This window comes from Rhinolophus sinicus, chromosome 1, assembly GCF_057876585.1.
Source record: "Rhinolophus sinicus isolate RSI-liver-muscle chromosome 1, RSI-T2T, whole genome shotgun sequence".
Taxonomy (NCBI): domain Eukaryota; kingdom Metazoa; phylum Chordata; class Mammalia; order Chiroptera; family Rhinolophidae; genus Rhinolophus; species Rhinolophus sinicus.
In genome coordinates, this window is record NC_142501.1 from 16,998,932 (window position 1) to 17,011,506 (window position 12,575).

General features: G+C 41.2%; 1 protein-coding gene and 1 pseudogene across 2 annotated transcripts in view; both read left to right on the plus strand.

Annotated features, from left to right (window-relative positions):
- The first annotated feature begins 156 nt into the window (after nt 1-156).
- LOC109445809 (SKA complex subunit 2 pseudogene) lies at nt 157-2,577 on the plus strand (annotated as a pseudogene).
- Nucleotides 2,578-12,031: 9,454 nt separating this feature from the next.
- SLC41A2 (solute carrier family 41 member 2) overlaps nt 12,032-12,575 on the plus strand; it is a 106,383-nt gene continuing 105,839 nt past the window's right edge. Inside the window, exon 1 of one of the 2 annotated variants that reach the window (XM_019728466.3) lies at nt 12,032-12,186. The gene's annotated coding sequence lies outside the window, so the exon portion shown is untranslated. Of the gene's footprint in view, nt 12,187-12,208; nt 12,345-12,575 lie in introns of those variants that run through there. The other variant, XM_074326246.2, reaches the window with a different exon arrangement.

The window sequence follows — 12,575 nt, forward strand, 5'->3', positions numbered from 1 at the left end:
GCTGTACTATCTTATATGCCCACTAGCAGTGCATAAGTGTTCTAATTACTCCACATCTTCACCAACACTTAACTATTTTCTGGGTTTAAAAGCCATATATATATATATATATATATATATATATATATATATATATGCCATCCTAGTGGGTGTGAGATGATATTTGATAAGCTGGAATTGATGTTCTGGAAAGCTGACTCTGATCTGGATTACATTCAATACAGAGTGGAATATGAAATCAAGACTAATCATCCTGATTCTGCAGGCGAGAAAAATCCAGTTACACTCTTAAAGGAATTGCCAGCAATAAAGTCTCAATATCAAACTTTGCATGCGCGCTTTAAACCAATTGCTGTCAAGCAGAAAGACACTGAGAGCCTCATTTGTGCTACTTTGCTACTTTCAATAAGACTACGACCATGATACAAGAACTACAAAAGCAAACAGACCTGCAGCTGTCACCACTAACTAAAGAAGAGAAAACTGCCGCACAGCAATTAAAATCTCACATGTCAGACTTAAGAAGAAATGGATTTGCAAAAGGGAACTCTAATAGAGAAGAGATCAATTCTAGAGAGATTTAGGAAGATGTCTTGTTAGCACTTGATGATTAGAGGTGGAGCACGGTGAAGGTGGAGATTTGGCCTGGATGACTGGGTAGCAATGCCTTTCACAAGAGAGGGGAATAAAGAAACAGGTCAGATACATAAATAAATTTCAGTCAAAAGGATGGAATGGAAAAAAGGGATTTAAAATATATATGCACATACACTTAGTCTTGTAATTTTAGGCAAGGAAGTCTCTTAACACAATTTTGTATCTGTTTTTATATAATCGGGATAACATAGATGTCCTGTCCTACTGTTAAAAGAATGTTCACATACTATCAGTCAGTGAAATGTGAATGAGTATGCTTTGGAAATTAAAGGCTAGTAAAAACATTTGTATTATATTATACATTGTATACGTATAGAATTTTCTATTTTTGAACATTTTGATTGTAGATGTGGTCACATTATCAGTGAGATTGGATGTGACCTATAGTCTAACATAAAACCGAACCTTTGTAATAAAAAATAATAATAATCTGTAACCCCAAAAAGGCATATTTGAGGGTGGCAAACTCTGCTTCCCTTCAACACTCACAATTTTAGTAATCTTATCTAGTACCATCACTTTAAATATTATTTGCCTACTGATAGAAGGAAAGTTTTCTTTATAGCTTGGGAATGGGAAAAACTTTCTAAACTATAATTCAAAATCAAGAAGCAGTAAGGGAAAAGATTGGTGAATTTGATTACATAAAAATTCAAAAGCAACTTATACATAAGAAAAATCAATGTAAGAAATGTAAAAAGTTAATGGCAATCTTGAAAACAAGACGTTTGACTTATATTACTGAAAAGAGTTAATACCCATAACATAAAAAAGCTTCTAAAAACTGAGAAGAAATAGACCAGTAACTCCATGGAAAAATGGGCTAGAGAAATGCACAGACAATTCACAGAAATAGAAATACAAGAGATGCCTGAGCTCTCTTCTATTTAAAAAAATTGCAAAAGGAAATGACGCTGAGGAACCATTTGTCATCTATCAGATAGGCAATAATAAAAAATTACAAGATACCTACTGCCAACATACCTAGTTGCGGGGAACCAGGCACTGCCATACATTAAAATTGAGAATGCAAAATGGGAGAGTTGCTGTGGAAAGGATTCGGCATTATCTAGAAAAATTACATATGCATATACCTTTTTATCCAAAAATCCCTAACAGTGGTTTGGGAAAAAATACAAAATAACATATACACTGTGGGACTATTCCTAATAGTAAAAAACTGAAACAATCCAGATGTCCACCAGTAGGGATCTGGTTGATTAAACACACAATGGAGTACTATGCAATGTCAAAAGGAATGAGGAAAATCTCCATATCCTGCTTTGGAGTGAGCTTCTGGATACACTGATAAGTGAATAAGCAGATTGCAAAACAGTGTTTATAGTCTGCTGCCTTTTGTGTCATAAAGTGAGGAAAATACCTGTATGTTTGTGTATACATACTCGTCCATACACGAACATGTTTACATTTCAAAAGAAACAGTGGAGTATAAGCCAAAATGAATAAAAGAGCTACCTAGAAGGGAAAGGAAGGAACAGGGCAGGGAAGGATATTAGACTTCTCTGAATGTACTTTGTTTTATAGTTTGACTTTGGAGTCAGATAAATATTAGGTTGATACAAAAGTAATTGCGATTTTTGCAATTATTTTTAACCCTTTAAACTGCAATTACTTTTGTACCTACCTGATATCTTACATACTTAAAAACAAAAGGATAGAAAATTCTCCCAAAAAACTGAAAAGGGACTGAAATAAGTGAATTTAACTATACATCGAGTTTGTGGCATAACAACACAGAAAATAATTATTTTAGGTAACTTTAAAACACTATTTGGATGGCATATTCTTAGCAAGATGTATATCAAAGACAACGACATAATCACACAACCAAAGAAAAATCTTAAAGTGTATTTTCAATCATCTGAATTTTTAGTAGCACTATTGGTATGGTTATTTTGAAACTGCTGCATGAATATTATTGGATAAACATTATTAAATAAGTAATATGTTAATGTCATTTGCAGCTCAGATTTTTTTTAAGAGAAAAAATATACAAATAAAACCCTCCTGGAATCTTAAATTTGAATTGGTAGTATCTGTGTAAGTTCATGATTTCCTTTTCTGTTTGTGAAAAACTACTTAGTCCCTAGCTTGGTTCACTGGAAAGTCTAGAAGCGATAACAACTTATCATAACAAGCATCTAGATCATGCCTGCTAAATACCTTTCCTCAATAAACGGAATGGAGATTCTGATACAACAGGCTGATTTCAAGTCTGAGTCCGGAAATAAAACCGGGGACATCTGTGGTGCCAGACAGCAAGGGAGCCCTCAAAAACTATTGGGGTCATGTCAAAAGGAATCTGGAACTAACTCCAAGAGATTCCCACTAGTCAAAGCTGACAAAGCCTGGCTCTGCCAATCATCTGACATCACGAAAAGTGTGGCCAACCAGATTTTGTATTCCCAGTGCATTAAGGCACGCACAGCACCACTTAATATGTTTTCCTGTTTTAAAAAGAAAGAAAGGAAAACCTTTCCTACATCAAGCCCCTAGTTCTACCCTTTACAGGAAATATGAGGAAGAGAGTGATAAGTGAAACTATTCAAGGAAGCAATCTGCTAAATCTAGAATGTGGGAAATCCTACAGGATAAAATACCTATTTTGTTCAGCAGGAAAACGATATGAAAAGAAGACGAACAGTTTTAAATTTTAAGGTATTTAAAAGGCATGTAAATGAAAGAAACTTGTTGACTTGCATATATGTTATAGTTATGGTTACATAGTTATTATAATATATAGACACGCTCTAATCATGAGAGAACTGAAGTAGCACCTGATTGCCGATTCAGTGTGTTAAAAAGAAACAACAGATCCAAAATGGAGACGCTTTTCTTAAATTTTAAATGGCAATTTCTTTTTTTAATTTTATTGTGGAATATTGGGGGACAGTGTGTTTCTCCAGGGCCCATCATCCAAGTCGTTGTCCTTCAGTCTAGTTGTGGAGGGCACAGCTCAGCTCTAAGTCCAGTTGGTGTTTTCAATCTTTAGTTGCAGGGGGTGCATCCCACCATCCCATCCGGGAATTGAATCGGCAACCTTGTTGTTGAGAGCTCACTGCTCTAACCAATTGAGCCATCCAGCTGCCCTAAAATGGAGACATTTTTGCTAAGCCCCAGCAAGACTTAATACCTAACCTAACTGCAGTTTCAGCCTCTCCCAGGAGTGAAATTTTAAACCCATCAGTCTGGAATTTCCTGGTCAGCACTCTTAAGGTAATCTGCTGCTTAAGATCCTCTGCCTTCCCCTAAGGGAAAGTATCCTTGCCTGAAATAATCCTCTCTTTTAATTTCTTAGTCCCATTCTCTTTCTGCCTATGAAAACCTTCCATTTTGTATCACTCATCAGAGTGCCAGTTGCTAGATGGAATGCTGCCTGATTCATGAATCACCTAATAAAGCCAATTAGATCTTCAAATTTACTGGGTTGAATTTTGTTCTTTAACAGATATTACGATGAAACTTCCCTAAGAAATTGGAAACAAGATTGCCAACCAAAAAATGTTAAACTAACCAACATGGATCATGGGCCTACTTTTGGGCTAGCTGAGACAAGGAGAGTAAAATTATTCTGATTGGTTTAGACCAATCAGGGCCCACCCCTCTAGCTAGGGGTGGGTCAGTACCATCCAGAAAACAGAGGGGCAGTGGTTGGGGGAGGGTGTAAAGAAAATTAGGGAAGCATCCACAAAGTCTACCACAGTCAATAGTATTTGAGATTTATTATGTTGAGGTTTTCCTAAAAGGTAATTTTTATTCTTTCAGGCTCTTTTTTTTTTTTCAATCTTCAGCAGAGTAACCAAACTGATTATTTATGCTGGTAACTTTTCAAATTGCTATTACCTGGCTCCCAGGACCTTAGAAACAATTACCTATTACCTAATTTTGCAAATCAAAACTATGTTATCTCTAGAGATACGTATACATGTATACTTAATGCTGAAAATTATGGTGTAATTATATTGCAAATAACTTATTTTGGTTCACCTCTTAATCTATTTTAACCCTATGGATAAAGTCAAAAGTTTGTGTCAAAGAATTACTTTATTTTTCAGGTGATGTAAAATTTTCAGGGGTGTGAGAAGCAGATTCTATTTCTAGTAGACTAGTATTCTGAAGAGGAATATTAGTTCCAAGGTAACATTTTAAGGCTTAAACTGGAGTTACCTTGATCTCACTGCTTTATCTGCTGGAATGTGAAAAAAAAATTTTTTAAGGGTTGACTTTTCAGAGCATGCAAGGCAGCATTTCTTCCTCAAAGTTCCATCCTTAACATGGCACAAATAAGATCTGTGTTAAATTCTGCTAAATATCAATGAATCAGAAGAAACACCATCGTATTTCAATAAAGAGCGAAAATGTACATGGAGAGGGGGATGAGAGCCATTTTATTTCACATAATTCATTAGCTTTTAATAAACAGTATTCTTTTCATTTTTATTCAATTTTAGTGATTTTCACACCCTTTTAATTCATCACCTGGGTCATGTCTCCAGGATCTTGGAAACACAGGTCTTCTCACAAGAGCAGGATCTTGTTCTAATAAAACAGAACGTCTAGGATGAAGTTACCAGCATCTCCTCAAAAATATTTAGAATATTTATACATAATTAGGTCAATAACTAAGCATTCTAAGGATACTGTTTTATACAATGATAGGCATACAATCTGATAGAAACAATCAGAAGAGGGACTACATACAGGAGTTAAATCATGGAAGAAGACTGGAAGAAAACACTTTTTGCTTGTTTTATATTGGTAAACTGTGTACAGTTCGTACTGTTCCCTTTTTCTCATGCTACACGACCTCTTTTTTCTATATCATGTTAAGAACATTTTGCAAGTTTACACATTCTGATTACAAATCGTTACAGGGCTCCCAAATCGCTATCCAGGGCAGAGAGGTCTCTATTATTTCTAAATGAATGCTTTCATTTTCACAAAAGCTGTCTCCTTTGAAGCTGCCAAAACAAACCATCTATATACTGGCTTTAAGTTCCTGATTTATTCGGCCAAGAATCCAGAAAGGTATTAGAAAAAAAGAGGCCACACAGAACAAAAGCAGAACCAGCACATCTTTGTATGGCTTTTCCCTCTGCGCTGGTGGGCTGCTGCCAACGTAACTTTCCATGTCCCTGTTCCCCCAGCTCAACTTTTTTGTCACTCTTTATTTTGATATAATTTTGGACTTACAGACAAGTTGCAACAGTAGTATAATTCTTGTCTACCTTTTGCCCAGCTCCAAAAATGGATACATGTTGCTTTACCATCATTTTCTATCTCTCTGCCTGCACCACACACACACACACACACACACACACACAATCTTTTTTTTTTTTAATAATTCAAGAGTAAATTGTAGTCTTCACGTCTGTTTACCCTTAAGTACTATCAGTGTATAAATCCTAAGTACAAGGATATTTTCTTACATACAATGAGTACAATGAACAAAATCAGAAAATTTAACATGAATATAGTACCATTATGTAATCTACTGTTTGTATTCAAATTTTAATTGTCTCATTAATGTCCTTTATCACTTTTATGCTTTTCACCAGTCCAGGATTCAACACAAGATCATGAATTGCACTCAGTCTTCTCTAATCAGTTGGCAAATGCTACAAATCAAAGTGTTTTATTTCCTCCCCTCCCCAGAGAGTCAGTTTAGCAGCACACCACTGGAAATCTGATTTCCCTTATCCTCAATATATTTATTAAGAATACCTAGGTTACATGGCAAAAGAGAATTCAGGTTGTTAACCAGATGATTTTAAAGTACGGAGACAATGTATCATATGTGTGGGTCCAATGTACTCACAAGGGTTCTTAAAAGTGCAAGAGCAAGGTAAAAGAGTCAGAGAGGTGAGGATGGAAGTAGGGTCAGACACTGCGGTCTTTGAAGACAGTGGAAGGAGGCCACAAGCCAAAGAATGTGGTTGGCCTCTGGAATCTGGAAAAGGATTCTCCCTGAACGTCTTCAGAAGGAATTCAGCCCCGGTGACACCTTAATTTTAGTTCAGTGAGACTTACATTGGACTTCTACAGAACTGTAATATAACAAATATTTGTTCTAAGCCACTAAGTTTTTTTGCCACTAAGTGGTAATTTGTTAGAGCAGCAATGGAAAATGGACATACATAGTATGTATATTGTTTCTGTCAGGCCTCTCTCTCTCAGCATAACATTAGTGAGATTCCTCCATTTTGTTGAGTATATCCATAATTTGTTTCATTTTATTACAGAGTAGTATTCTATTGTATGAACATACCAAAATTAGCTTTTCCATTCTCCTATTGAACTTTTGATTATTTCCAGTTTTGGACTAGCATGGGAAAGCTGCTATGAACAGCTTCATACAGTCTTCTTCTTTTTTTTTTTTAATGTATATATATGAGCATCCATTGAAGAGAATAGTTACAGGTATTGGGCATGTCTGGTCCTTAGACCAAACAGCATCAGCAAGGCCACATCCTCAGCCCCAGACAAGTAGTCAATGCCCAGATGTCCCTGAAAAATATCTCAGCCGTCAACATGCCACTGCTGCAGAAAGCCTGTCTCCCAGCCCAAATCCAACAAAGTCAGTTCAAGAAGCCAGAACAATGCCATATACAATTAAATTCTAAAATAAATTAATGATTCTGCTGGGAGTGGAGCTGGAACAGAAAAATCAAAATGCTAGTAGCAGTACCACTAAAGGTAAAGGAAAGTCACTTAAAATGTGTCTATCCGTTTGTTCATTTCAGGGGAGAAAGTTATTGAGCATCCACTCAGGGCTAACAACATTCAGCTAGCTGAGTTGTGAAGACCCTTGCTGACAACCTGGTAGGTACATGGGCTGATAAGTAAACCTTTAGGATGTATATTTCAAAAAAAATATATATTTTTATTAAAGTACAGTTGGCATATATTATATTAGTTTCAGGTGCACAAACTAGTGACTCCATGGTTATAGACTTTACAATGTGATCTCCACGTTAAATCTAGTAACCATCTGTCACTGTGCAAAGTTACTACAATCTTATTGGCTATATTCCCTGAGCTGTACACTATAACTCCGTGGCTTACTTATTTTATAACTGGAAGCTTGTACCTCTTATTCCCCTTAATCTTTTTCACCCCTCACACCCCCCCTTATAGTCTTTTTAAAGTGCTGCGATCATGCCCTTCACTGGCTGTTGTAAAGACCCTTGAGTCCACCTGGTGGGTGCAGACCTGGGAAGGTTTATGGGAGAATGGAGTGTCCCCGTTAATGAGAACAGCAAGTCCGAAGTCCAGATGCAGGAACGCGTGGGCATGGTGGCGGAACGACAAAGACTTGGTGAGTATTCAAGGACAGCAGACCTCTGCTTTCTCAAAGATACAGTCTAAAGACACCAAGAATAGGGAACCCTTGAAACATTACCCTGTGTTTGTGGAAGAAAACTCTCAATAGGGACCAATCAACAGGTTCCCTAAAATAGATATAAACATACTGAAATTCTTTCAGTTCCTCAAAATCCCTCCTCTCTCTCTCTCTCTCTCTCTCTCTCTCTCTCTCTCTCTCTCTCTCTCTTTTGTACAAGCAGTTCCCTCACCTGGAATGTTCTTGCCTTCCTTTCCTACTCCTCCTCCTAAAATTTCTTTTAGGTTGGCTACTGATCCTTTATATTTCAGCCTAACCTCATTTCTTCTTAGAAGTCTTCCCTGACTCCTGCCCATCTTCCCTACCCCCAAACTTTGGGAGATGCTTCTGCTCAGACTTTCCCTGCCATAATTCTAGCTATTGCTATAATTGTTTATTTAGTTGTCTTTCTTCCCTGAAATAAACTCAGGAGGATTATTATCCCCAGATGACAGCTGTGGGGTTTGAGGTGCATTGTAGAGTAATGCCCCATTTCCTCATCTATCAAGGAGTAACGACAGTATTCATCTTAGAGAGTTGTTGTGAGGACCGAATGAGTGCATTCAGAGTAGAGTAGAGTAGAGGCGCTTAGAACAGTGAACCCTCAATAGGTGATCTCATACCTGTCTCCTGACTTTCTTTTCATAGTGTTTCCCATTTCAGCAAACGGTAATGTGCCATTCTTCTGATTACTTGAGCCAAAACTTTGGAGCTTTCCTTAACTCCTCTCTTTCTCTCACATCCCTCATTCAATCCATTAGCAAATCCTGCCTGTCAGCTCTACTCTCAAACAAAAATATTCAGAGTGCAGCCTCTTCTCACCACTTCCTCTGTGACCACCCTCCCTCTCACTGGGATCGTTGTGAAAGCCTCCACTGGCCTTCCTCCCCTCAGTCAGTTCTCCCCGGTGATCCCACTGAAACCTCAGCCAGCGCGGGCCATTCCTCTGCTCAGATCCTTTCAGTGGCTCCTGCCTCACTCAGAGTGAAAGCCAAAGCCCGAACAGTAGCCTACAAGCCTCATAACTTGCCTCTTCCTACTTCTCTGACTGTATCTGCTACCACTCTCTCCTGATCATTTCACTCTAGCCACACAGAACTTCTTGCTGTCTCTTGAACACAATATACACACGTCTGTCTCAGGAGCTTTGTGCTCGCTGTACTTCCCCAGATAACACAGCTGTTCCCTCGCTCCTTTCTGCTCAAACCAGCAAGACCTCCTGGATTATTCTATATAAAACAGTCTCCCCTCCTCTCTATACCACTCCCCTTCCCCAAACTTTCCAACTCCTTGTTTTCATAAGTAGCTATCACCATATGGTATTTACATCTATCTATATATTCATACTTAAAATAAAAAAACCAAAGTGAGAGGCAACAGCATTTATTTGAGATCCAGAAGTACCTATTCAGGCATAAACCCAAATAGTGCTCTGATTACGAAGTGATGGTAAGGGGTATTTATGCGAAAGGAAAGGGGAATAATTACCTGAACAGAAGGAAGGAATTTCTACAGGTGCAGATAAGCTAACATAGTGATGCGAATTCTATAGACCGTCTTTAATTTTCAGTCCTCGTCATGATACACGGCCATTTGGAGGACAACACTGCTTTAGGTCCAGTCCAAAGGTTAGTTGCCCAGCTTTAACATTCCAAAGGTTTGAGGAGGAAGACCTGCAATGCAGTTCCTCTGGTTATGGTAGCTCCGACTCCATTTTACGGTGACTCCGTTTACATTACTTTTACAAGCTCAAGCTAAAAACCTGGCATCCTTTTTTTTGTCACTTTTCTCTCCCTCACTTTCCACGTGTAGTCAAAGATCAAATTCTTACAGTTTTGCCCTGATCTGTTTCTATGAGCCACCATCTTCCCCTGATCTCCAGGGCCCCCAAACTGGTCTTCACACATCTTCTGTTGCTTCCTTCTTAGTCATTCTCCACACGGCAGCCAGAAATGTCTTTTACAAACACAAATCTGATCATGTCCAGATGGAGCCTCTCCAGCTCTTCAGTGGTTTCCTTTTGGCTTTAGGATTAAGTCCAAAATCCACAGCCCTCAAGGCTCCTCTTCACCTCGCCTGCAGGACTAGCCTTCTCACGTAGTCGCTCTCTCTCTTCCCAAGGTTTTAACGGGTGGAACCCCTTCCTAGCAAAGGGCCTTCAACCCTGCAGCTTCCACAGCTCCAAATGCACCCTCCCCACCCCCTTCCCTTTTCGACCTGGCCTACTCCTTTTTGTTTTTCAAGGCTCAGATTAAATGTCACTTCCTCAAAGAGATCTTTCTTACCGGGTAGAGCAGACAGGTCCCTAACTCCCAAGCTTTTTCTAGCACTCATCACAACAGTGACTAACTACATATCCTCAATTCTAAGCCACTTGCTTCACATGTTAAGTCGCCAGCAGTCAGGCAGATGATGTAGTAATGTGGTTGTCGCTTGCACACATTAGGACCTTATTTTTCAGGAGGGGGTATCTTTTCATCCACTGCCACCTTGAGCTATTTTCAGAGTTGAAATATAATTAAAATTTGGATTCTAACTTGAAGCTTATGCTATCTAAAAACTACACACTATGTTGTAGCATACAGAATGAAGAGCAACTTGCGTAAACAGAAGGTTGCCTGCCACAGGCTAACTAATGAAATTTAGGGCAGTTGAAACCATCAGTTCTCTCAGAGAGAACGGTGGTAGAATTTTCAAAACCCGGAGAGGGTGGCCTCTTCTATATAAGTTATGTGCAGAAATCCTGAAAGATTCCATGACACAGTGGAGGAATACTTATCTGGTTGGAACTTGACTGTGAGCGAACTTTCAAGAGCAGCTAATTATTTCTGAGTGATACGTAATTAAAAACAGTAAGAACAAAAACAACTGTAAATACAGTCAAAACACTCTTTCCATATTCCTTGCAATTATACTTTCATTCCTTATGGTGTGTAGGGGGTGAAGATCACCCCCCTGCATGGGCTATTGAAAAAGCAGGACTGCAGATGGTCATATCTGATACCATAGAGGCACCCTTCACCCTGAAGGTGAAGGTCAAAACTTAGTTTGATTGCAAAGCAAAATAAAAACATCTGGATACATGGACGCTCTGGTGTCCTTTAGCACTTGAAAAGCTCCTACTGAATCACTGGTGTGTACAGTCAGTGGAAGCTTTGATTTAAGGAAAAGAGTGTCACTAGCTGTGTAATCTTTAAAATTACTCTCCCTTAGAATAAATGCCTAAGGACTGACATCTTTGTTTTCTTTCACTGAAATAACGCCCAGGGCGTAGCCCGTTACCCAAATCATATACAAAAGGTGCTCAATAGATAGTTGTTAAATAAAACAAGTGAGTTCTTGGTTTTGCATTGCAAACTTCCACTCACTTTTACCGAAATTTAAAAACACGTGTGGGCAAACTTGAAAAATCTGGTATCCCACCCATTTCCATAGCGGCCACGCACTGTGCTTCTACGAAACTCTCTCCCACTGAGAAGGTGCTAAGGAGCTGCCCTAAATCTCATCCCCTTAGTGGTCCGTCCCCTCCTCTCCGACCTTGGCTGAAGCACGGCTCCTTCTGCGCTGCCCTGCGGGAAGGCACGCACGGAGTTCCAAGTGCCTTGGTTTTAATTCCAGGCTGCGAGAAGGAAAAAGGAACCCAGCTAACCCTTGGCCGTAGAACATAAATGATGAGTCATAGATTTGGGGGTTCGGACCGAGGAGTACTCGTGATGTGGCTGGACGTGGGTCAGTGGGGATGGAGTGGGTTCCCGAAAACAGGCCACACCCCTCTCTCCTGGAAAGCCCCCCGTCCTCTCCTCAGTGGGGTCCCCAGCCCGCGTCTTTCAGGGTGTGGCCGAGGGTCCGGGAGAGGGCGGCGCTCGCGCTCCAGGTCGCCGCCCCCGCGGCCACATCACCAGCCGCTGGCTCCCTCCCGGGCACCCCCGCCCCCCTCCTCCCCCGGCGGCGGCGCTGCGCCTGCGCTGGGTGTCCGCGCGAGGGCGGGGCGGGGAGACAGGAGGCAGCGGGCCGCGGGCGCCGGCTCCCCGGCTGTCAGCGCTGGGCTGCGAGGGCGCGAGGAGGCGCGCGGGCGGGAAGGACCCGCTGGCCTGGGGCAGCCGCCACCACCGCGGCGGTGGCACTAGGTGAATGCTCCATCCATCCCCCACCCCAGGTGTCTCTGTCGGGTCTAAGGAGGCGGGGTCCCCTCTCTACCCAGCCGCCGCCGCCGCTCTCCGAGGCAGGTGGTAATGGAGGGGAAGTCTCGGCTTTGGCCGCGGCCCCGGGTTCGGGCACATCCCAGGTACTGGAGGGAGGTGGGGCGGGCCCCGGATCGGGACCCTGTGGCCGGGACGCGGGGAGACCGGGGGAGCGGGCAGCGGCCGTGCGGCAGGGCCCACCCGAGCTGCCGTGCCCCGTCCTGGCCCGCGGGCGACGCGGGAGCCGGGCCTGCAGCGCCTGCCCCACCTCGGGCGGGAGGGCAGCTTGGCTCTGGGCGCCTGCAGAAGAGCCGGGCAATTGCTGTGGGCCCTGG